Source organism: Oryctolagus cuniculus, chromosome 10 (assembly GCF_964237555.1).
Source record: "Oryctolagus cuniculus chromosome 10, mOryCun1.1, whole genome shotgun sequence".
Classification (NCBI taxonomy): Eukaryota; Metazoa; Chordata; class Mammalia; order Lagomorpha; family Leporidae; genus Oryctolagus; species Oryctolagus cuniculus.
Window position 1 is genome coordinate 77,630,453 of NC_091441.1, and position 26,065 is coordinate 77,656,517.

The 26,065-nt window shown below is 48.6% G+C and overlaps 1 protein-coding gene and 1 long non-coding RNA gene across 6 annotated transcripts in view; one reads left to right on the forward strand and one right to left on the reverse strand.

The window, feature by feature from the left end:
* The window catches only part of EIF4E3 (eukaryotic translation initiation factor 4E family member 3), a 411,364-nt gene that overhangs the window by 171,475 nt on the left and 213,824 nt on the right, over positions 1-26,065 (forward strand). The gene's annotated exons all lie outside the window — the stretch shown is intronic.
* On the reverse strand, positions 17,232-22,208 carry LOC103349253 (uncharacterized). 3 transcript variants are annotated; one of them, XR_007921871.2, is made up of 3 exons: positions 18,705-19,392; positions 18,019-18,438; positions 17,232-17,486 (listed from the first exon to the last, which is right to left on the reverse strand). It is a non-coding gene; the product is annotated as an uncharacterized lncRNA (long non-coding RNA). The 3 variants fall into 3 exon arrangements; XR_011379480.1 differs by having other exon boundaries at positions 17,916-18,438; XR_007921870.2 differs by lacking the exons at positions 17,232-17,486; positions 18,705-19,392 and adding an exon at positions 21,074-22,208 and having other exon boundaries at positions 18,213-18,438.

Sequence of the window (26,065 nt, forward strand, 5' to 3'; positions counted from 1 at the left end):
TGCTGTGATTTTCACCAACTTTGATGTTTGCTGTCTTCTGCAGGCGAAGTTGTTTCTCTGTAACCAGGGAAAACTGTGTGTTGAATGAAACCCTTGCAGTAGATTGCTTAGTCCTTCATTTTCTTTGATGTGCACAGGTCTGCAAGTGGCTCTTGGCCAAGAATTGAAGCTGTTCATGGGGGGAGGGGTAGAACTAAGAACGTAGGTGGTTGGCTCTTAGAAAGACCTCAAATAAAGATCAACTAGTCCAAGGATGACAAAGATGTGGCACAGACACTGCTACTCTTCCTACCATCCCCATAGCAGACATCAGTAATCGATCATGGCTTTCTTTCTGTTGAACCATCCAGATCAGGGCCTCAGGATCTTTCTCAACATGGTATCCCAGGCTTCTGCTAGAATGTCAATGGAGTTTGCATACGAGATGGAATCTCTACCACTGTCAATCATGAAGCGTCTCCTTAAAGACCTAGAGACGTAGAGAAGCACACGGAAAGGCAGAAGAGTGTTAGTGTTGAGAACGTAGACTCAAGAATGAAAGGAGGTGAGGTCAAGTTAGAGCTAAGTCACCTGTTAGCTGGTGATTCGAGGTGAAGTTATTCATCCTCATAGTCTATTTCAGTAAAGTGTGTATGATAACAGAGGCCACAGTTAACACAGCGTTTGGCATTCATGCTCAATAAGTGTGAGCTGTGATGAGGATCTTTGTTATTCGTGGGAAAGTGACTTGGTTGTGATGCTAGTTGGGGTTAGACAGGGTTTCTTAGCTCCTGTACTAATGACATTTCAAATGGCTCTCCTGTGCCCTGTAGGGTGCTTCACAGCTTCCCTGGCGCCTACCCACGAGATGCCAGTAACCCCCTTGCCTCCCATCCAAGCTGTGAAAGTTGTCTCCAGACATGGACAGATATCCCCTGGGGGGGGGGGAGTGTGAAATTGATCATGTTTATCTAAAAGAATGTTAACAAATTTTCACCTGAACCCACTGTCAGGGGATGCTAATTCTGTTGGTTCAGTAGTGAATTATAGGACTTTTATTTTTAATTCTGACAGCTAGTTTTGCTGTCACGGCCTTCATCCCAGGCTATAACGTTTTGTTTGTGGACAGTTCTGGGTGACAGATTAATAGCTCTTGTAATAAAATTTAAAAATGTTGAGGAAAATGTTCACAATATAGTCTTCAGTAAAAACAGATGCCTTCCAAATTATATAATAATGATACTTTTGAGAAAGTTAATTTGAGTACCTACTATGTGACAGACAGTAGGCTGTGAGCTGTAGGTTCTCCTATGTTATTTAATTGTTCCAAAAAAATCCACAAGGAAAGCAATATTCCCATTTTACAGATGGTGGAAAGGAGGCACAGAGATTTTTGCTGAAAGTCCCACAGCCAGTAAGTAACAGAATAGACTGTCTATCCCAAGTGTGTCATCTACAGTGCACACACACTCACATGCTAGGGAAAGTTCTAGAAGGATATATATACCCAGATGTCTACCTTGATTATTTATAGGTCTTTGGGATTGTGGTTGTTTGTTACTTATTGCTTAAACTTACTGTTTTCCAGTTTTTCTGTTTTGAGCATTCATTGTTTTTTGAGTATTAAAAAGCAAAGTTATAATTATGCAGTCCTGTGACTTTTATGAAACAAATGATTAATTGTGTTTATAGCAGTCCATCTCCCGATTTTTGCCCATGACTGATTGAAAAGCAGCAGGAGTTATATTTTAATTTCTCACATTAGATAGCAGAATGGAGACATACAGCTCCCTATGGTAGCACATAGGGAGTTAGTAGTGGGAGTTGTGCATATTTGCAAGCTACCTTATTTCACAGAAGGATGTTCTGTAAGTAATCATATAGAATTTTTAAATAAATATATTACATGTTACAGATCACCCAGAATGTTGTCTTTCAAGCTTCCCTACTTGAAGAAATTATATGCTTATGTCAGTGATGCTACCAGTGAAGCATCTTGTGAATTTCACCTTTGCCTATTGCCTTGAAAGCTACTTTCTGAACCAGACAAGAAAACCAAGCTTCCTTATTGCAGGAAAATATTGGGAATTACCTGCCTGGTCGCCCCCCAGGACATGCTCTGAATTTCTATTTGGTAATTTTCAAAAATCAAACAGAGCCACATGGACAAAATTCCACATGAGAGGCAATGTTTTAACCACTGTCTTAATTTTCTCATGGAAATTTCAAAGGGGGGAATCCAGCTGTGGTTTGATGAATGGAATCATTGTTGGGATAAGTGCAGAGACCCTCCCCGTGACCACTTTCCAAGGCACCACACTCATTTGGAACCATAAATTCAGGTGTGTGTGTGTGTATTCATTTGCATTATTGAATAGTTACGCATCATGTATTTCAGTTCTGAGTATGATGTTTGCATGGCTTTATTCCCTATGGCATATGTTTCCAATTTTGAATAACTCTGAGAGATCTCCTGTGTATCTGCTCACATAATTAAAAGGTCGTGGTGTTTGGGGGTCTGGGTGAACCTTTAAGTCGAAACTAACATGTGTGAATACATATGTTGAGCCAGGAGACATTTCTTTGTCCATTCCTCAAGTTTGCCTTTGGACCTGCCACATGCCATCAGGTGGGTGGAGATCCTGTGTGGCTCCCTCAGGGCTCCTCCCATGTCTCTTGGTGGCCTCCATGAACTCCTACATAGCGTGGCCACACTGTTGTCATCAGGGTTCCTGCAAAAAGAACTTCCTTTCCACTTGAATTTCTCATTTCTGAGTTGGGTGTTGTCAACAGTATTTTACATGGAGCAAGGAAAGGCCAAAACAGATGAGGTTGCTTGTGAAGCCAGCATCCCCGTGGCTCCTCCGCTTCCCATCCAGCTTCCTGCTAAAGCGCATGGAAAGGCAGCAAATAATGGCCTCAGCACTTGGGTCCCTGCACCCCGCATGGGAGACCTCGATGGAGATCTTGGTTCCTGATTTTGCCTGGCCCAGTCCTGGCTGTTACAGACGTTTGGGGAATGAGCCAGTGGATGCAAGAGATTCTCTATCTCTGTCTCTTTCTGCCCATCTCTCTGTTGCCCTGCCTTTCAAATAAATAAATATTCTTAAAAAAAAGAGAGGATCCTATGATGGCAAAGTGATCTTGTCCCTCGATCATTTATTCATTCGGTCATTCATTCAATCCAATTATGTGTCATGAAGGAATTTGTAGTGAGCAAACAGACCGGTCTCTGGCCTCATGGGCCTTATTTCTAGTGAAATAGACAGATGATAAATGACCAGTAAGTCAAGAAACAAGACAGACTTTTAGATATCAGCTCTGAAGGAGGGTATGGGGGTTGGGGGTGAGGGGCGGTAGAGAGAGTTGGGAAGGTTTCCTCGAGGCTGTGACATTTAAGCTGGAACCTAACGGGGATGACGGAGCCACACAAGCAAAATGGAGGCAGGAGAGGTGGCAGGCAGAGGCAACAGCAAGGCACAGGTTCCTGTGATGCTCCCACACAGCATAGAAAGCACAGAACCATTGCCTTCTAAATACGTAACAGAGGCAGAAAATAACATCCTCCTAAGCCAGGCAATGGAGGCAAATTGTAGAAGAATTTGCAACCATGCTGGACAAACCAGGATTCTAATCTACACAAGTGTTTTCTTTGCTCATGAACCTGGAGAGCTAACCACAGCATTGCTACATAACCGAAGAGCTCCTCCTGTAATTTTTAAGGAAATATATCATTCGTGGGGCAGATGTGTGGCCACGCAGTTAAGATGCCATGTCCCATGTCAGAGTACCGGAATTCAACTCCTGGCTCCTAACTCCAGTTTCTTACTAACACAGACTCTAAGAGGCTAATGGTGATGGCTAAAGTAATTGGGTTCCTGCCACCCACGTGGGAGACCTGGATGGAGTTGCAGGCTGCTGACATGAGCCCTAGTGGAACAAGGGGAAGGCATGTGGGGGAATGTTTGAGAGGGTTTATGGGCCTCTGGACAAGGCACCATCAGATGAGAGCTCCATCTCTTTCCATCTGCCTGTCTCTGCCTCACAAATAAATGAAAACGATGACGGCAAAAACCCATGACTTCCACCATATTATCCAGTACTCGGCATGAGATGCAACCGTGAGAAAAGCCAGGGTCTTCCACTTAAAGGTTCCTCTCACCCTAGAACAAGCGTGGGTTTCCTGGTTACCCACGCAGAGTATTTTTGAGAGCGTGTGTGTGTGTGTGCTCTGCTCACATCATTTCTTTTCCCCGGAAGGAGACCAAACTGTTTATAGGGTAGATGGAAACAAACAAACAACCGGGTAATACGCTCACAAACACCCAGACACACGTGACCTTGCAGTGGCACAGAGCTCAGCCAGGCGGACAGCAGGCCAGCTGGGCTGGGCTCGCCGAGTGCGGATGCTGCTGCTTCCCGGGGGCTGATGCTCTCAATGAGACAGGCTGTTATCCTCACTTCTCCAGAATGCCAACTTCCAGATTCACTCCCAGATTCCCACAGCATTGATTCCCCCTGGAGCATAGGACTCCCGCTGCCCCAGCACCTGCTGGAGTGACCTGAATGGCTTCTTCTGCCTTCTGCGGTTCTCTGTCCGAAGAGGCACAGGAAGAGGCTGCTTGCTGCTTGTGGAGGAGAGGCCGGTTTTGCTGTGCCAGTTGGATCTTGTAGGTATGCCAGCATCATAATCTCCATTCCCCCGTGCCTCCCTGGGCACAGAACTCTTCGGTGGAACGCCACAGCTAACTCGCCATGTAGAGATGTGCGCCGCTTGCCTCTCTCGTCTTCCCTCCCTTCTTCCCTCTCCTCTCCTACAAATTTTGGCTTCATTTTGCTTTCTGAATCGTTCTAGGACCTATGCCCTTCTAGATGCCCTGGTGCCATAGGTTAAAATAGCCTAATTTTACCGCTATTGGTAAATTTGCCTTCAAGCCTCTTTGTGATAAGTTTGCACTACATCTTGCTTACCAATACTATTCATTTCTTTCTCCATTTTTATCTACTGCCTCAAATCTGCAGAAGTTCTGTTTGGCTTTTTACCGCTGAAGTGATAACTTAACAAAAGCTTCTGAGCTGGTTAATTCATGTACTCACTTCTAGTTTCTTCTTCTTTTTTTAAAAAATTATTTATTTGGGAAGTAGAGTTACAGACAGAGAGAAGAGAGACAGAGAAAGAGAGAGATCTTCCATCCACTGATTCCCCAAATGGCCATAATGGCTGGAGCTGAGCTGATCAGAAGCCAGGAGCCAGGAGCTTCTTCCATTTCTCCCATGTGGATGCAGGGGCCCAAGCACTTGGGCCATCTTCCACTGTTTTCCCAGGCCATTAGCAGAGAGTTAGATTGGAAGTCCAGCAGCCAGGATTTGAACTGGCACCCATATGAGATGCCGGCACTGCAGGCAGAGGCTTAGCCTGATGTGCCACAGTGCCTGCCCTCTAGTTCCTTCTTTAAACAAACATGCTTTGTTGAAAAATTGTACATAATTCACCAAGAAATTCACTTGGATGTCAGCTGTGTATGAGCAAGGATTTGTCTCATTTTTGACTGCTGCTCTCTAATGTCCAGGAACAGTGTTGGGTACCCGGTGGCATTTGATGGATATTCGTTGAATGAATGATTGATTGCTCAACACCAGTTGTGCTTGGGTAAGGGGCCTTGGAAGATGACTACTTCTGCTTCTTATGAGATTTCTCCAAAGTCAAACTGAATTCTTAGAATCTTGTTGGATGTAAAAGCCATCAGAATGTCAAGGTTAGCCATACTTATTTATTTCCATAGTCTCTCCACCTGGTAATCATTCATACTTTTCCCTAATTGGTCTTTTTTTTTTTTTTTTTTTTTTTTGATGGGCAGAGTGGACAGTGAGAGAGAGAGAAAGACAGAGAAAAAGGTCTTCCTTTTGCCGTTGGTTCACCCTCCAATGGCCGCTGCGGCTGGCGCATCACGCTGATCCAAAGGCAGGAGCCAGGTGCTTCTCCTGGTCTCCCATGGGGTGCAGGGCCCAAGCACCTGGGCCATCCTCCACTGCACTCCCGGGCCACAGCAGAGAGCTGGCCTGGAAGAGGGGCAACCGGGACAGAATCCGCTGCCCCGACCGGGACAAGAACCCGGTGTGCCGGCACCGCAAGGCGGAGGATTAGCCTAGTGAGCCGCGGCGCTGGCCACCTAATTGGTCTTTAAAACAGCAACAGCAGGCCGGGCTGTAAACATTGCTCAGAAGTCTTAGAGAGAGCGGGTAAGTTAGTATTGAGAAGGGGGTCTTGGTGAGAGAGGCTGACCCCTGGGTGGGATGACTCTCTCTGTCAGCTCTGGTGCTTCCTGTACCGGGCATGCAAAGGCCCTGGATCTTCCAGAAGAAAGGGAGCTTTACTGAGAACACCGAGATGCGATTTCTGCCTAATTGCATCCCTGTGAGATGCAGTATCCTCAAGTGATGGTTCCATTCTTTGCCACCCTCTTCACTGTGCTTTGTTTTGAGGCCGATGACACTTCTGACCTTGTGTATGGAGTCCCGGGCTTCTAATAGAGTCTGCTTAATCATGACGGAACAAGCTGTGTCAGACTGAGAATGGGCTGGTGGCCACAGACCGAGCTCTGGGACCCGGCCTCAGGCCATCTTCAAGTCACAGAGAGTCTCGTCTTAGGCCACTCTGTTTTGGAAAGGAAATAGTTTGGTTTCTCAGTTGCAGAGAGAAATGAGACTGGTTTCTGATCTGACTGGTGGCAGGGAGGGGAGTGTTGGGGACCTCCGGGGACTTCTAGGGCAGTAGTTCTTGCCTGAGATCAGGTTTGGCCCACCTAGGGGACATTTCGTAAGATCTGGAGATGGTTTTGGTTGTCATGTCTTGGGACAGTTGTCACAACTCTAATGCCTAATGCCCAGCAATGCATGGGACAACCCCCAAAATGCTTACCTAGCCCAGCAGGTCAAATAATGCCACAGCTGCAAGTCTCATCTGGAGGAGCCTGCTTGGCTGCACAGAAGGCCCTGCCTTGGAAGGTGATTCTGCCTCCACTGTTTTCTACTTCTGACTTTATAAAAGTACAGTTGGCCCTTGGAATCCACGGCATCTACGTTCAGAGAGTCAGACCACCGTAGGTAGAAAATACCTGGGGGGGGGAGGGCATGTAGACACCTGTTCTGCTTGTCATTGCTCCCTGTACAATGCAACATAACAGCTACTTGCGTAGTGTTTGTGTTAGGTGTGATAAGTAATTGCGCGATGATTTAGAGCACACAGGAGATATACAGAGGTTATATGCAAATACGAAGCCATTTTGTAGGAGGGGCTTGAGCATCTGAGGATTGTTTGTACTCTCAGGGGCCCTGGAGGATGCTGGAGGACAATTGTATCTCATCTGTTCTTGCATCAACAGTTGAACAGTACAGTGTCTCTCTGTGCCTGGCTACTTTCAATTCATATAATGCCCTTTAGGTTCATCCAGGTCATTGCAAACAACAGAATTTCCTGAGATGTTAAGGCTGAATAATATTACACTGTGTATGCCTCATTTTCAATCTGTTCATCCGCTGATGGACACAGGCTTTGTTCCATATCCATGCTGAAATGAAAATAGGAGTGCTGACATCTCAGCACATGGATTTGTGTTCCTTTGGATGTGTGCCTAATCAGAAGATTGCTGCATCACATGATGACTCTAGTTTCGTAAGGAACCGCCATACCATGGTTTGACTTACATGTGGAATCTAAAAAATGTTGAACTCATTAAGGTGGAAAGAAAAATGGTGATTGCCAGGAGCTTTGTGTGTGTGTGTGTGTGTGTGTGTGTGTGTGTGGCGGGGGCCCTCCAGAGAGAGAGATGTTGGTTAACAAGGTATCATTTGAGGCCAGCACTGTGGCGTAGAAGGTTAAGCCTCCACCTGCAGTGCCAGCATCCTATATGGACGCTGGTTTGAGTCCTGGCTGCTCCACTTCTGATTCAGCTCCCTGCTAATGTGCCTGGGAAAGCAGCAGAGGATGGACCAAGTGTTTGGGCCACTGCATTCACATGGAAGATCCAGAAGAAGCTCCTGGCTCCAGCTTGGCCCAGCTCTGGTGGTTGTAGCCATCTGGGGAGTGAACCAGCAGATGGGAGATCTCTCTCTTTCTCTCTCTCTCTTTCAAATAAACAAATAAATCTTTTAAAAACTAAGTTATCATCTGATAGAGGAATAAATTCTGGTAGTTTACTGCACAGCAGGTTGACTACATAACTATAGCTCATAATGTAAGGGGGCCTCAAAAAGTTCATGGAAAATTCATATTATCTTTTTAAAAAGTATTAGGATTATTTAAGAGGCAGAGACCATGAAATTGAGTGAGAGAGAGAGAGAGAGATCTTTCATCCACTGGTTTACTCCCTAAATGCTTGCAACAGTTGGAACTGGGCTAGACTGAAGCCAAGAACTCAGAAACTCCACCCTGGTCTTCCCATGCAAGTGGCAGGAGTGGTACATGAGCTGTTATTTGCTGCCTCCCAGGGTGTACATTAGCAGGGAAGTGGAGTAGCCTGGACTTGAACCAAGCATTCTGATATAGGAGGTAGGTGTCTTAAGCTGTGCTTTTACTGCTGCACCAATGCCTGTCCCTCCATGAACTTTTTCAGAGCACTCATAATTTATCGTATTTCAAAAATAGCCAAAAGAGAGAACTTTGTATGTTCTCATTAAAAAGAAATGATGACTAGCTGAGGTGCTGGATATGCTAATTATGCGGACCTAACTATTCTGCAAAGTAGACATGTATCCAAGCATCACGCTATAACCCATACATATTATTTGTCAATTAGAAAGAAAATTTAACCCCAACCTTCCTGCCCTTGGTGAGGCAAATGAATTAGCAGATGGGGGGCAGCCCTAATTCAGAAGCTGGTGGAGCTGGCAGCCTAAATGGAATTATTTGGATGGCACTGAGAGGATCGGATGTCAAAGCCTTCCCTCTGCATCTGGACTCCCAGGCCTAGGATCCCTTCAGCTGAAACCTGAGAAGCTCTTAACTGAGAGTCAGGATTCCTGTGTGTGTGTGTTTTTAATAAGATTTATTTTATTATTTTAAAGGCAGAGTGCCAAAGAGAAGAGGGAGAGAGAGAGAGAAAGAGAGAGAGAGAGAAAGAGAGAGAGAGAGAGAGAGAATCTGCCACCTGCTGGCTTTACTCCTCAATACCTGCAACAGCTGGGGCTGGGCCACGCCAAAGCCGTGGACCCCAGAACTCCATCCGGGTCTCCCAAGTGAGTGGCAGGAGCTGAGCTACTGGAACCATCACCTCCCAGAGTACACACTAGCAGGAAGCTAGATGGGAAGCAGAGCCAGGACTGGAACCTAGGTACTCTGTTATGGGATGCAGGTGCCTGTTCCAAGTGGCATCTTAACTGCTGAGCCAAATGCCTGCTCCTATTTCTTGATTTTTATAAGCTTCGCTTGTAAAGTGGAGACAGTCCCATGGTGGGTAGCAATTGGAAGGATTGCAAACCTCGTTGCCTATTATGGCCTGCTGGTGAGCTTTGTAAAAATGCCTATCTCCATGACCCCTCCCTAGCACTCTGGTGGAGTAGATTTGAAACAGGCCTCTTCCATCTAGGGGGTTCTAACCTGCAGGATCTTAAGGCCACACTGAAGAATACGTCTCCAGCTCCTTCTGGGGAATCCATTTCACTGGTTGGTCCTTTCGAGGGAAGTATGGCGCCCACCGTTGAGGGATAGAGGGTTTGGGGTACGTTGGGGCCCCCAGGAGCCTCCCCTTAGCCCAGGGGACTGTTCCCTGCTGTCTTCAGACTCACCCACGGCAGCAGTTCCCTAACTTTGTGCATAGTTCTGTCAGCCAGGAAGCTCTGTGAGGTCCTGATGCTGTGGTCATGTTCTAGGTGGATGAACTCCGCATGGCTGGGCCTGGGAGCTGAGCCTGGTAAACACCTTCACCAGGCTCACCCCTGTCAGTGGGAATCACAGGGAGTGGCAGATTCCACTTGGTTGCTGTGGCTGTTTTCACTTGTAAGGCTCTGGTGCTGTCCTAGCTCTGCGTGCCGGGACGCATCCACAAGGACTCTCGGCTCCACCGTCTTGCCAGATGGCCCCCTCTCCCATGTGGCTGCTCATCCTTTAAAGTGTTCACTGCATGACCTTGCTGTGCTTCTAGCCCACCTTATAGCTAGACAGCAAGCTCCTCTCCAGAGCAGGGACTTGAACATATATGGCCCTGTGCCCATTTGAGCAGCAACAGCAGGCAATGGGGTGGGTGGGGAGACACAGAAGAGATAAGCCCAAGATGAACTGGACTCTTCCATGGCTCTCTCTAGATGCAGAATGACAGCCATGGTTGCAGGGGTTGGCCCTGGCACTAGGCTCCTCGAATGAACTATCCCAGTAGAACACTTGAATTCACTCTTCTGGGGAAGAACGAAAAGTTATTCTAAATATCAGCATCTCCTCAATATCAGCATCTCCTAGATGATGCTATTTGGGCCGCTTGTGGTTTTTGAGAAAGCAACTCTTTGCTGACATGATTCAGAGCGCAGACCAGTCTTCCTCACCAGCATGTCTGGGGCGACTTCTTCATACTTGGGAAGGAATTACAAGTGCACGTACCCTCCATGCTTCTCTTCTTCTGGTTGTTTTCACCTTGCTCACTTAAGAAACAAATCCTATCAGGCCCAACTAATACCGTGACTTTGTTTCCCCAAAGTTAGCAGTCACAGATGGACAGCTTGTGGCTTTGATATACCCTGTAGCTCTGTTTGACCCATTTAGAATTTGTTTTTTTTTAATTTTTTTCTAGAATTTTATTTTATTTTAAAGATTTATATTATTTATTTGAAAAGCAGAGTTAGAGAGAGAGAGAGAGAGAGATTAATCTTCCATCTGCTTGCTCATTTCCCTGATGGCTGCAACAACCAGGGCTGGGCCAAGTGGAACCCTGGAGCTTGGAACTCCATCCAGGTCTCCCATGTGGGTCCCTGCAGGCCCAAACACTTGGGCCATCTTCCATTGTTTTTCCCAGGCACATTAGCAAGGAGCTGGATTGAAAGTGGAGCAGCTGGGACTTGAACTGCTGCTCATATGGGATGCTGGTGTCACAAGTAGCAACTTAACCTGCTGTACCACAATGCCAGTCCCTGTAGAATTTTTTTTAAAGATTTTATTCATTTAGTTGAGAGGTAGAGTTACGGACAGAGAGAGGGAGAGACAGGGAGAAAGGTCTTCCATGCGCTGGTTCACTCCCCAAGTGGCTGCATTGGCCACAGCTGGGCAGATCCCAAGCCAGGAGCCAGGAGTTTCTTCCGGGTCTATCACATGGGTGCAGGGGCCCAAGCACTTGGACCATCTTCTACTGCTATCTCAGGCCATAGCAGAGAGCTGGATCGGAAGAGGAGCAGCTGGGACTCGAACCAGTGCTCATATGGGATGCTGGTGCTGCAGGCAGAGGCTTAGCCCACTATGCCACAGTGCCGGCAATGCCTCTGTAGAATTTTAAAAATGAGGAATATTTGGATAAAAATCTGTAGGATTTTTTCCCCCTCCCTTGAAAATTGAAAAGCTCCTCTTGCCCAGGGCTTGCTTGCTTTCTTGGTGACAGCAGTCAGCATCTCTTCCCTTTGGTTGAAGAAATGTGCTCAGATTTCCACTGCCTCTACTCTTCCCTACTACTCACATGCAAGCCCCTTCAACAGTTCCCATCACCTGATTCAGTTCTGTAGCCATGGCATCAGGATCATCTGTTCCAACTAGGAAAACACAGAGTGCTGGGCCCACTGGCTTTCTGTAAGGAGGAGGTGTCACTTCTCCATTTATTTCTGTATATGTGTGTATATAAGGGTACTTCAAAAACTTAGTGGGAAGTGGAATTCAAAGAGAGGTTTATTGTAGGGCAAAAAAAAAAAAATTGAAGTTCATGCATAGCTTTTTTTATGAACATTGTCCATGAACATGCTGAAGATCCTTCATATTCAAGGATTTCTATTTTTTTTTTGTACCAAGACAAGCTTATCTTTTAACTCCATTTTCCACTAGCTGTTTTAAGTACACTTTTATATACTAAATGCTCTTGTTATTTCTTCTCTCACTCAAAATGTCTCGACTTTGGGTTATTTCAGGCCGGCTCCTGTGCCCTTTCAGACCCTCGCTCCTCCTTTGTTTCTACTGCTTTCTTTAAGCACTTTCTGCCACCGTAAGATGCTGCAAACATATTTCCCTACTCCACACCTGAACGAATTAGTTCTCCAAGCAGCTCTTACTTCTCTTGTTGGAGAAAGGTCTTTAGAAACCAAAATCTGAGAGCTCAGTGTGTTCATCACTATTGGAGTGCTACTGCTTGTAGCCTCTCTCAGTGGACACAGCTAGGAAATATATATTTGCATGCTAGCTCACACATACATACACATACAGATGCATTTCTCTATCTTGTGAATGTATAGATAGATAGACAGATACATATATCATTAAAACTGTCCATATGGAAAACTTCAACTTAATTCTACCACCACAGAATCATACCAGAGTTTCAATCTTTGTATAGTTTAACATAATTGTTAGCGGTAGCTCAAGAACACTTGGATGTCTATTTTATAGTTATTACTAAAAACAAAAAACAAAGAAAAACAACAACAAATCTCAAACCAGTGCTCCTAAGGGATGCCGGTGTCACAGGTGGTGGCTTAACTCGCTGCACTATGATGCCGGGCAAAACAACAAATCTCAACCTTATGCTGTGTCCCCATTGACAAAACTGTTGGCATACCACCATGCTCAGTCTCCTTCACTGCCTCCTCCAGGCTTCTCAGTTTGGAGCACACAGCCCCACTGTTCCTGAAGGTGGGCACACCTGCTCTGTCTCCCTTCTCACACAAACACGACTTGTCTCAGGCCCTCCAGAACAATGCCTATTGTAATGCTGAGCTGGCACTTGTGCCTTCTAAATATAAGCCAAGGCACTTCTCAGAGATTGCAATCAGAACTTTGCTTTACATGTGAAATCTTATTTTGAATTCAGGTACACAATTACTCACTCATAGACTTAATTGCACTGCCTTAGGATAGCGTTAAAACAATGGTTTTAATTATTTTGGGGGGTGGCTTATGAAAGTAACCTGTTGTCTTTTTCAGGAAGGTGAAGGGAAACCTGTAGTCTCTTGGGGAAACTTTAGGAATACACATTAACCATCAGTTGTGAGGCTTCCTTGGGGTTCCTTTGTATTTGATCCGGAAGGAACCATACTTGGTAGTGGATGGGGTCCCCCCCATATCCTCAATGTAAATCTAGTAGTGCTTGATTGTGACTTTGCAAACTGTTTCGAGAACTGCAAAGAGAATCTAACCAGGATGGCTCCTGGGCTGCTGGAGGTGTGGCCCCTCCGTGGTTTGGAAAACACTCTGGGTTTTAAACAGCAACACCTATAATTATGGAGGCGTCATCCCTTCCATAAAAAAGAAAACAAAACAAAGAAAGCAAAGCCCTTCTACTAACAAGGTGTAGTCATAGCATGCGTTCAGCTTTCCCAAAACCTGTCTGGCATTTGTTCCTGGCCCAGTGGGGGGGTGGGGGGGGAATATCTTCCATCTTTCTCTGAGCTCTCATAAAACAATACAAAGGTAAACAATTGGAGGGCAATTAGCAGTCTCTTTGGGGTAACAGCAGAGAGAAGTCACCCTGTTATTAATGTCAAAGGAATTAATCACGGTTTACATAGGTGATTGAGTGGCTTAACTTTGCAAGTGGCTGAAAAACAAGGAACCAACAAAGTTTACAAAAGATGCCAGTTTGGAGAAACAGGTACAGCTGAGGACTTGCAGGGCTACCTGACAGGCTGATGCTGCTGCTGCCTGCTAAGGGGCTGCAGGCGGTGCTTCTGAAATTTGAATGTGTGTGACACATGGCTGGGCGGGTTTTCAAATGCTGGTTTTGACTCTGCAAGTCTAGGGTAGGCCTGAGATTCTGCTTTTTTTTTTTTTTTAAAGGTCTTCCTTCTGTTGGTTCACCCCTCACATGGCCGCCACAGCCAGTGCGCTGCGCTGATCCAAAGCCAGGAGCTAGGTGCCTCCTCCTGGTCTCCCATGTGGGTGCAGGGCCCAAGCACTTGGGCCATCCTCCACTGCACTCCCAGGCCACAGCAGAGAGCTGGCCTGGAAGAGGAGCAACCGGGACAGAATCCGTCGCCCCGGACCGGGACTAGAACCCGGTGTGCCGGCGCCGCTAGGCGGAGGATTAGCCTAGTGAGCCACGGCGCCGGCCAAGTTTTTGCATTTTTAACACACTGTCAGATGGTGCCCAGCTGAGGGCCAAGCGTATCTCATGTTATGTAGCCAGACGAGATTATTCCAGCACCTGCAGTGGGTGAGGTGGAGTCACCTATACTCTTCGTGACTCCAAGGTACCAACGTGTTGCACTGTGATTGCTTAGGGTGTAGGGGTTAAGAGTGAAGGTATTTGAGCAACCAGTTGGTTGTGTGTGCAGCTCACAAGGATTGTCACACATTGGGACCCAGAAGCACTGTATCATGCGGTTACCAGCAACCTGTTTTCACAAGGACCACTTTAGAAAAACACAGAAATATTGGCAGACCATGTCCAGTTTATTTATTTATTTTTAAAAGATTTATTTATTTATTTGAAAGGCAGAAATATATATATATATATATATATAGAGAGAGAGAGAGAGAGAGAGAGAGAGAGAGACGGAAATCTTCCATTTGCTGGTTCACTCCTCAAATGGCTAAAACAGCCAGGGCAGGGTCAGGCCAAAGCCAGGAGCCAGGAGCCAGGAGCCAGGAGCTGCTTCTTGGTTTCCCCTATGGGTGCAGGGGTCCACTGCTTTTCCCAGGCCATTAGCAGGGAGCTTGATGGGAAGTGGAACAGCCTTGCTGGTACTGCAGGTGGTGGCTTTATCAGCTACACCACAACATCAGTTATCTTTACAGAACTGTGTCCTTGAAAGAAAAAACAAAATGCAGGAAATGCAATCTTGGTAGCTAAGTCCCCACTCAATCATTTTTAAAAAGATTTATTTATTTATTTTGAAAGAGTTACACACAGAGAGGGGCAGACACAGAGAGAAATCTTCCATCCACTGGTTCACTCCCCAGATGGCCGTAACCGCCAGCACCGGGCCAGGCAGGCGCCAGGAGCCAGGAACTTTTAAAGTCTCCCATGTGAGTGCGGGGGCCCAAGCACTTGGGCCATCTTCTGCTACTTTCTCCAGTCCATTAGCAGAGAGCTGGATGGGGAAGTGGAGCAGCCAGGATGTGAAACAGCACCCATTTGGGATTCCAGCATTGCAGGTGGCGGCCCCCTACTCTCTGATCAGAACATGGGAAAATCTGCTGTCTCTAGATTTAAGGTTGAGCCTCTTAATGTTTTGTTCCGTTGTTCCTTAACTCTCAGTTACCACACGTGGTTGGTCTCTGAGTGCCTGTTACTAGGGTACCCTGTAAAACAACAGATCCCCGGCTGGTGTCCGAGGGGAACACACAGGGACCTGAGAACACAGACGGATAGGCTCTTGCCTGGTGTTCCGATGCCTGTGATCCTCATGAGCCATTTTCATCTTCTCCAAAGGAAACTAACTCAGCAGTGCAAGCTTTCCTCTGTGGGCCGCCCCTCCTCGGACTCCACTGCCCTCCTCCCCACAACCCAAGCCCCTCTACTGGGTTCACCCTAGCCAGGATATCTGCTACACCTGGGCAAGAGAAGCCGGTGAGGGAGGAGTTGAACTCGACCTTGACCCTGTGGCCTCAAGTCATACATAGGCTGGCTGTTTCTGAGAAGCCAGGCAAGCTGCATGGTCACCTTTGATGGAGAGGGCACCTGGATTTCCAACCTTGCCCAACCATCAGCCAATTATGTGGCCTGGGGGCTGGGGCGGGGGGCAACTGAAATCTGGGGCCTCAACTTCCTCGTGGGTAATTTGATCTACCCAATTATGCTCATGTTCCCGAAGACATAGAGACCGTGCTAGATAACACTGATTCACATTTTCAATCACTTTGGAATCTTCTGGATCAAAAAAAAAAAAATTTCCATTGATGCTCATGTCAATAACTTTTTTTTTAAAGTCACTTTTGAAAAAAATTATTTATTTATTTGAAAGTCAGAGTTACACAGAGAGAGAAGGAGAGGCAGAGAGAGAGAGAGAGAGAGAGATCTTCCATCCGAAGGTTCACTCCCCAATTGGCCGCAAAGGCCAGAGCTGCGCCAATCCAAAGCCAGGAGCCAGGAGCTTCTTCCGGGTCTCCCATGTGGGTGCAGGGCCCCAAGGACCTGGGCCATCTTCTACTGCTTTCCCAGGCCATAGCAGAGAGCTGCATCAGAAGTGGAGCAGCCGGGTCTATATGGGATGCCGATGCTTCAGGCCAGGGCGTTAACCCTCTGTGCCACAGCGCCAGCCCCAGTAACTCTTCTCAACACGTACCCCTCCCCCTCTGCAAAAAGTCATTTCTGATGTCAGTTTTGCCAGTGTCTATTCTCACTGTGCTTGTTTCTAATTTAGGGAGGGTGACACTGGTCTTGCATTTGAAGTAAAAATAGAAAAAGAAGTAAGTAGGTTCATTCAAATGAAAACATTTAGGACAACCACCTTAACATGTACACTCTAATGAACACGGTATATTAATTCTTTAGGAATTACTGTGCCACAAAGAGCAGCAAGAATCTGGATGGTGAGGACTGTGGTTCAGGAAACACCGATTTGGTGCTGACCCTGTCTGTTCAGCTCTCAGTTCTCAAGGGCACTCAGGTATCTGGCTGGGTGGCACCCATCCACTCTGGCTTCCTGTCCTCCATAGAGTCACTGACACAGCACCTGGAGGATGAAGTCCAAGTGTGACATAGTTCACAGTATGGCACGGGGCACCAGCCCATTCTCACTGCTCAGGCCGAACTGTGGCTGCAGCTACCCGCAGTTTTCTAACCATGATTTATGCTGGTTCCCCTGCTCCCCTACAACCTGTTTCTTAAAATATAAGGAAATGGGGACAAGCACCTTTGCCTTGGTGTAATTAAAAATAAGATTAGGTTGGGAACATCTGCTTTAAAAAAAAAAAAAAGAGATTTCTATTTAGTTTTGTCGCCAAAAGGTGGCGTCCTACCCCCATGCCCTTTATATTTCAAAACCCTTCTTGCTTTAATTTAACAAAAAGAAACTTCCAGTTGATTACTGATAAAGAAATTAAAATCTGCTCCCTACGAATGCGACGTGACAGTGTTGAAAATGAGCAATATGTTAAGCCACAGTTAAGTTTCCTTGTAACGTAAACCAAATGGACATGAAGTTCTTTAATAAGGCAGCACATGAGACACAAAAATCTGTACGAAATTGAGTACGCTGTATCATGGGATCCACAACCAGGATTCCCTTTTGTCTGCAAAACTTGTTGCCAACCTGCCTTTAGTCCCCACTTGCAAGTGGATGTAGAATTTCAGGCAGTTGTTAAAATGCAGAGTAAGGTCAGCAGCCACGTAAAGCCCGTTTTGGTATGACCGCAAGAATAATTTTTAAAAAGCACACTGCTCAATCTGAAAAACAAGATCAGAACATGAATTATTCTTTAGAGACTGTGAATACATTTGTCACATTTAAATAAATTGCTGTTCCTCTGTGTTATAATTCTACAACCGGGCACATACCATAAACATGTTGTATTTGGCATAAACATTTTAGAAATTAAAAACAATCCCCCCCCATAAACTGGCTACTTTATAGATTTCCACGGAAATCCATGTGAATTTGGCACATGGAACTTTCGGTGATGTCAAAGGGTTGTTGGGAGCATTAGCTGAGCAGACATACAGATTTTAGGTCGGTGCCTAGGTAAGCATTGGATAAATATCAGCTGTAGAGAGGGATTTTAGTTTTGCATTGCTCGGTGCCCCCCCCCCCCAGTGGTGTCATTTTAGTATCTTAGACTCTTAATGAAGACATTAACTAAAATGCACTGTATTTACTTAGCGTCTAGCCGAAAAGATCTGACGGTTGGTCTGGCTTGGAGAGCGTGGAACCCTGCACAGGAGGCGCATTCTTACTTGAAGCCAACTAGGCTGCAATTACCTTAGCCCAGCGTCTCTTTCTCGGGCTTTATCTTCTGCAGCAACCGTGAATGGCTGTGTTGTTTATTTATTTATCTTTGACTTGCAACGCAGGTGCAATGTTCAGGTGGCAATTTTATACTATCACTGAAATTGAGATCTAAGGTCGTCTGTTAATGTTTAACGATGTTTGTAAAAAGACATTATACACAAGAATCGTATACTCCCCTTTCCAGGAAATTTATTATCTACCACCGTGCTGGTCTCCAAACCAACGGGACAGTAAGCCTCCCCTGTGCCCACTCAGGGGCAGGCAGCGCTGTGCGGGAATCCAGGAGGGTGGCTTTTAATATACTGTGATAAATAACTGGCCTGCTGTACCGGCCAGTCGGTGGCTGGGAACGCTGGTTCCGGAGTTTGGTAGCATCTGGGATTGATGTATCTGGAAAAAAAAAAAATAATAATAATTTGTGTTAACAACAACAACAACAACACGCTGCAGAGATCCTCTAAGTCAGGTTTTGAATAACACAAAGTAGGCTTCGAAAAAAGTGGGAGAAACTGGAGTGTCTCCTTGCTTCTCGAACGCTGGATTTCCAAACATTTCAGTGAGGCTCCTGCTGGAGTTCTCTAACATTCCAAATTCAACCCAACTTCCAAACAGCAAAAAGGAGGGGGTGGGGGGGAGGGAAAAAAAAAAAAACTCACCTTTTCAAAGACTCGGACAAAGCTTTCTGCACGTGACCGGTCTCCGGGCGAGCAGGTAATTTGTGTTAAACAACCGACCGACACGCCAGCCCCGGGCGCTTTCCTAAGCGGCGCCACACGCTTCCCCCGCAGCGGGTCCCGCCGCGCATTCCGGCAGCGACTCCGGCCCGGCCCGGCCCGACACCGCGGGCCAGGAAGCCCCTCGCCCGCGGGCTGTGTGCGCGCTCGGGGAGCGGGGGTTTGTCCTTCGGCTGAACTTTCACCTCGCGAACTCGCCTCCTTTCATTGGACGGAGCGCGGAGAGCGAGCGCCGGGCGGCGAGGGAGGGCCGCGGGCGCGGCGCGAGGGGGCCGCGGGCGCCCGGGCCGCCCCCGCCACTGTCACCGCGGCCAGCACTTTCACTTTTAACCCGCGGGGCCGCGCCTCCGCGCCGCGGCCGCCGGCGTGCGGAGCGCCGAGCCCGGCCCGCAGCTCCTGCGGCTCCGGCCCCGCCGCGCGTCCCCGGGGGTGGGGGGAGCCGAGTGCGCCCCCCGAGCCCCGTCTTCTCGGGAATCCCCCCCCCGCCCCCGGACCCCCTCTTTTTCCAGGTCTTTCCTGCCGGACTGCCCCGGCGGTCCCTTTCCTCTCGGGGCCCGGGGCTCCACCGCGCGCGGGCGCCCCCTGCTCCCCACCCAGCTCGGACCCCCGCCCCCACTCCCCACCCCCCCAGCTTTGGCAGTTGCTTTTTTTTTTTTTTTTTGCTGCGAGCCCTGTTGTTTACCCAGCAGGTGGATGTGACGTCAGGGACGCACAACAGCAAAAAATAACAACATCTCCCTCCGCGACGTGTTGGCCTCTCGCGCGCGCCTTATTTATTTATTTGTTCCGGGATGCCGGGGGCGGGGGGTGGGGAGCTGGGGGCGGCCGCCGGCGCCCCGGGGTGGGGGGCCGGGAGCCGGGGTGCGGGCTCGCGCGCGGGACGCGGGGCGGAGCGGGGTCGGGTGGGGGGCGACACCCGGCGGCGAGCTGGCGGGGGGCGCCCCAGGCCCGGCGCTGGGCGCGCCGCAGCCGGCGCCGGCGCTGGCCGGGCTCCGGGAAGCTAGTCCGGAGCGGAGGAATCTATTGTTATTTATTGTGTGGCGGCCGCACGCTGTACTCGCGGCGGCCGCACGCTGTACTCGGCCCTCGCCCGGGAGTGCGTGTGTGTGTGTGTGCGCGCGGTGAGTGTGTGCGCGGGGCGCGCGCGCGGGCGGGAGTGGGCGCGCGCGGGGAAAAGGCCCGAAAACACCTTAGTTTGCACCGAGAGACCATTTGCAGCGGGTGAGTTTGTATTTTTCCATTTCTGCTCCACTTTTTCCCAAGCCGCCTTCTGCCTTGTTTCCGGCACTTTAAACAACAACAACAATCAGCACAAAAAAAAAAAAAAAAAAGGAAAATGAAAAAAAAAAAAGAAAAAAAACTACTTTTCACCTCCAGGCTCCACGTGTGTTTCCCCCAGTCCTCCCCTCTCTACCCGTCTCCCCCGGGTCCAGGCCCTGGCTCCGGAGTGGGTGGGGGCCTCGGGCCGGCCGGAGGGTGGAGGGAGCCCCGGCGGCGCCCGCACCCTGGGCCTATTTGCATAAGTCAACCGGGGGGGCGGGGGCGGCTGCGGGGAGGCGACATCGCTGCGCCCTCGGCCCCTCCACGCCTCTCTCCCTGCGCTCCCCCCACGAGCGCCCGGGGAGGCAGGAATCGGGCAGCCCAGGCCGCCTGTCGCAACTTTCAGTACCCAGCTTCGGGGTCCGGTGGCGGCCCGGGCGCGGGGCGAATGCGGGAGCCGGGGTCGCGGCCGCGGCGGGAGGGGGCGCGCGCCGGGTGCCTCCGGAGCCTCAAGTTGGAACTTGGAGCAAACTTTTGCCCTTGCTTCTCCGCGGGTGTGTGCCCCTTGGTTTGCCCCGCGGGTCCCGGCGGACGGAGTGGGGACGCTTGCGCCGTGGGCCCCGTGCGCCTAGGAACGTCCCCGGTGCCACGCGCGACTTGCTGCGTACCCCGCGGCGGGGGCATTTCTCGCACCCGGTACCTCAACCCTCGACAACACACGCGCGCGCGCACCCCCCAGCCACACGCGCACCGCGCCGCGCACTTGCCCCCCGCGGCCTCGGCTTCCCCGAGAGACGCGCCCGCGACAACCGTGGCCAGTTCTGCGGGTGGGCGCGGGAACCGGGTGCGCTGCGGGCGGTCTCCGCGCCCCCCACCCGTCTTCCCCCACCCCCAGCACGCACACACTTTCTGGTTTTACCCCCCTCTTCAGCTCGGGGGACCAGGAGGGGGGGATTTCCTAAGTCCTCCTGCTGCCCAGCGACGCGCGCTTGTCGCCGCGTCCCGGCGGCCGATGGCTCTCGGTCCCTTGCCTGCGCGCAGCCTTCCTCCCGGGCTCCCAGCTCCGCATCCCCGTCCCGCAGAGACGACTCTCCGGAGCCGGCGTGCGCTTCGGGTGGGGACCGCGGCGGTGCCGGCGGCGGCGGCGGGAGCCGAGGAGTCTGCCAGCTGCCGCGGGGTCGCGGTCATTTGCTGCCTCCGCCTCCCCTCGCCCCCGCCTCCCGCCCCCCTCCTCCCCAGACACCGCCGCGCTCGGAAACTTTGATTCTTTCTCCTTTTTGGCCCTCGGAGAGCCCCCCTCCCCACCTGTTGTGAGCTCCGCCCTGGTCCCCGGAGACTGGCGGTGACACACACACACACACACTCACGGGCGCCGGGGAGCTCCGCGCCCAGAAACAAAGTCGCATGCCCCCTCCCGAGTGTTTGCTTCGGAATCGCTGCCGGCGGCACCCCCCACCCCCCGTTCCCGCGCAGCTCCCGCCCCCCGTGAGAATAAAGACTAAATAAACAGTTGTAACTCCAAACCTCGCGCCTGCGATCGTGTCCCTATCCCACCCCCTTCCCCCGTTCCTCCCCCTCCTTTTTTGTTGTTGCAACTTTGTAAGATCCCGGGGAAGGTGCGGGCCGATTTCCCGGTCTCGGGCTCTGTGCCGGGATTCCCTTCCCTCCACGCGCACTGGCGGGTCCCGGGAGCCCGCCGCCCTCCCGGCCTCGGCCCCTGAGGCTACTCCTCCCGTCCCGTCCCCTTCAGTTCCCCTCCCCCGGCCCCCGCCCCCCAACCTGCGCGGGGAAGACTTGCTGAGGGTCGCCCCGGTTTCTTGTCGACCACAGAACCCGAAAGTTTGCAAGAGGAAGCGAGCGCGCGGCGAGCGAGCGGGCAAGGGGCAGCGGCAGCGGCGCCGGGGACCATGGTGCTGCCGGCGCCTCCTCCGCGGGCGTGAAGGCGGCGCCCCCTCTGCCTCCCCGGACTCGGCGGGTAAGTCGAGGCGGCTGCGGGCGCCGGGGCGCGTGGGCAAGGGACAGCCGAGGGCCCCGGGCGGCGCCGGGGGCTTCTCCGCGCCCCCCGAGAGCCAGCCTGGGCGGCGGGAGCGCAGCGGAAAGACGGGCGGAGCGAGGACCATGCCCATCCTCAAGCTGGTAGGTGCTTCGAAAGGCTGGGCTTACTCCCCCTTTCCCCCCGTTTTTCTTCCGTAAATCCGAAAATGTGGAGATCAAAGTTTAGCGTGGAGTAGAAAGTGTTTGGATAAAATATGGTGACATCCCTCGCTCGCCTTCTCACCCCACTCCCCCTTGGATCTATTAATTATTTCCAAGTCATTGTGTCCAAATACCCTAGCTGGGCTGATTAGAAAGGGTATTGATTTTACTCTGGGCTCATCCCACGTTCTCGTCTTAATTCATTTTCTTTTTGCTCGACCAGAAGACCCGAAATGAAACTTGCTTCTTCCTCTTCCCTCCGTCCCCAGCCGCCCCCCCACCCCAGCCCTCCTCGGCGAGGCTTGGGCAGAATTATGAAATTAATGCGGACCTTGCATTTGGTTGCTTTTGAGCTTCTCCAGGGCAGGGCTCAGGGCCTGGGGTAGCCCTCCTGGACAGGCGCAGGTATTCTCCAAGTTGGGATCGCCTTTTTGGCAAGAACGCCGGAGGAGCCCTCTGGATTCCCAGTGGAAGGAGTGCGTTCACCCCATCCACCGGCTTTCGGAGACCAACACCAGAGGGGCTTAGGACCGGCACAATAGCTGGGCTCAGGAAACCTCAAGGATGTTTAAGGAATTTTCCTACTACTGCAAACATTGGAGAATCTTTGCACAATTTGTGCCTTGCATCTCCTTCCCTCCCCCTACCCACCCACCCCAGTCCCGTTTTTTCCACAATGAGAATCCGTTGTGGGGGGAGGTGGGATGTCTTAGCCAGGATTTGAAGTGGAATAGTAGGACCTCAGGTGTTTTCCCCCCAGGGTAGCCTGCCTAACTGTGGAGTTCCTGCTATTTTCTGACCCAGAGAGAAATGTGGCCAGTCTTCTTTAGAATTCCACTAGAGTTTTGACTCTGAAAATGGAAATACTCATCTCTTTGAGTCCAGAAAAAGAAGACTGGGTTCAGGCTTTAACCATTGGGGAAATGGATTGTTTTTTCTTCTTCTTCTTCGTGTCTCTATTTGGGAGAGGTCTCATAATTAAAAAGCATTCAAAATATAGAAAAGAACTCCACTAGTTACCATTCAAAAGGTGTCAGCTAGAATCTCCCTGCAAAGGGGAAAAAAAAGTCTAACTTCTTGCCACTGGCTGCATCCCTCTCCCACCCCCCTTAGCCTCTGGATTAGTCATTGTATGAGAAAGAGAGAGAGAAAAAAAAATCACTTTTTTTGGGGAGGGGGGAAAAGTAAAGTAAACAGCCTCCAACTGCTGAACCTTGACAACCCAAATTAAGGAAGCAGGAGAGATCAAACAGAACTGCTGCTGGGTGGTTGTCAGGAGCTGCCGCACAGAGAACCCTGGACTATTCGATCACGCAGCAAGGCTATATGTTCACTTATGCAGAAATGGACCATTGCAAATGCTGATCTTTGTTGTGCAAGGGAAGGCTCACTTGGAAGGAAATACTCAGCCCCTCTCCGGGCAGCATTTGAGTTCCTGATGGATGCTGAGTTGCTAAACAAGTTATTATTATTTTTTTAAATGCATCGTTTTTCACAAGGGGAATGCACCCAAAAAGGCATTAAAAGAATATTAAGCCATCCGGAGGCAGCCTTGCTACCCAGAACGGTGCAGTGGAATTCTTTTTACCAACATTAGACTCCTACACTAGAGTTAGATAACGTTTTCTCACATCCAGTTTAGAAGATTTGCCTTGTCAGAGAAGCCAAGGTTTTGTATGTGCGGGTTTTAAATCTGATGTGAAGCTCAAAAAAAAAAAAAAAAAAAGTCCCTGGTGATGAAGTTTTGTGTCAGCCCACTCTTGGAATTTAAAAATGAGAGAGAGAGAGAGAGAGAGAGAGAGAGAGAGAAATTCTCCAGATTAGACATAACCCCTTTTTTCAGATTGACATTCAACATGACCAGGTTGCTTGCTTTTATTCAAGTTCTTTGTAACTTGTCCTTGCTTGTTGTCTAGGAAAATTTAACTGCTTTACATTTTTAAAGGCAGTAGTAACAGTAATTACTTTAGCATTTTGTTTTCACAGGTTTATCAAAGTATAATGAAAGAAACATCAGCTATTCAAATTAACTCTCTCAAATTAAGGGGTGTATATTGCTGTAGATGTCTGTAAGATTTTATGTTTATATTTAAATCCTGGAGTATAAATTGTGTAGCACTTTTTTTTTTTTTTGCTCTAAAGCTATCCCCCAAATTAAATGTTATTTTTAATTAAGTAAAACAAAGTAGGACCAGGACAAGTAAATACGTACAGCAGAACTGTCATTCGAAAATTGTATTTTTAATTAGCAAGTGTTGATCACATAGTAAGCACTTCATGTTTTTTTATAAGCCAGTTTCATAACCACAGTGCACGACGTGTTTCAGAGTCTGTAGGTTTTATTGAATATACCTTTATTGTATAATTATGCAATGTGAGTTAAACATACACAAGGATGCTGTTGGGCAATTTTCTGCAATCTGTAATGTTTTTAAAAAGCTATAAATATTTTCTAGTTAAATCATTTGAACCAACAATAGCAAAAGTTAACTGAGTTAATATTGAGCCCAGCCATGTTTTTTTTTTTTTTTTTTTTTCCTTCCCCTTGTTACTAAGTTTTTCCTTGGTTCTCTTAAGAATATAGCTTCGGCCTTGTGAATTGCCTGCCTAGGCGCTACCAAAGGGTATTTCGTTTTCAGCAGTAGTTTAAATTAACAGAAGAATTGTGATATTTCCCCAACAAATATATTTATACCACAGCATGGCCAATGCCAAAATTCAGAAAGGGAAAGGAGAATATAGCAGATGTGACAACTTCTTTTGAACTCAGCTTCCTCTTTGCAGCCAATCTTACTGGGCAAATTTATTTGGTTTTCATGTTTTTTCTTAAGGCTCCAACTCAGTCTGGAGACGTTATCTTGTAAGGTTCTGCATCACAAAAAAACGCACGTGTGTTCAGACAAGGTTAGGTGTTACAGTACCGATCACATTTCAGTGGCTATGCCAAGAATATTTGCAGGGCATACAAAGAGTTTTGTCTTTTAAAAATAATTTTAGGCACACGTTAATAAAATTTAAATAGATTGCAGGCTGTCAGAAAATAGTATAAATCTTGTTTATGATTCAGTTACTTTAAGGTACTTACATTAAAGCAACTCATTTAACCCCTGACTGAAGGGCGCTAAGTGGGGAGGGAGGCCCTCCCGAGAGCTCCCGCTGCCCTTTGCTCTCGCGATCATCTTAAATTACTACAATTTAATTGCAACTTCAAGACACTGGGTGCGAGCAGTTCCTGTACCACCAAGAAAAGCTTTCCAGAACATAGCCAGGTTTGCACAGGTGGTATTTCTGGTCTTTTTTTTTTTTTTTTTTAAATTTTGCTAAGGGCTTTTTCCTTTCTTATCCTATTAGATGTCATACCTCTTTTCTAGATCTCAGTGATAGTAAATGTCATTTTTGCTAAGCCAGCAGTATTGGCCATTTTTATTTAAAGTGTGTTTTTTGAGCCTACAGTAGATAAAGTCCTCAAGCAGGTAGGGGTTTGTTTGCTAAAGAAAATAACCTCAAGAAAAGCATTTGTTGAATAGACAGGTGGACTTTATGCAAGAGCCAACATATACATTTACTGTTTACAGGGTCTTTTTTTTTCTTCTTTTAAGTTGATGCTGGTAAGTCCCCGCAGGTGATCAAACACTGAGTTTTTGAGAGAGGCCAGCAAGGCAGCTAAGTGTGCACGTGGGCCCGTGTGTTCTCCAAGTGATCTTTCTTGTGACTTGTTAACCCTAGATCAAGGCCACTTTGCTATACATGTGTTATCCAAAGAGCCATCTTAAACTGATTTTTAAAAGCATTTCTTTCCTGTGGGACTTGGATGAATTAAGTAAGAG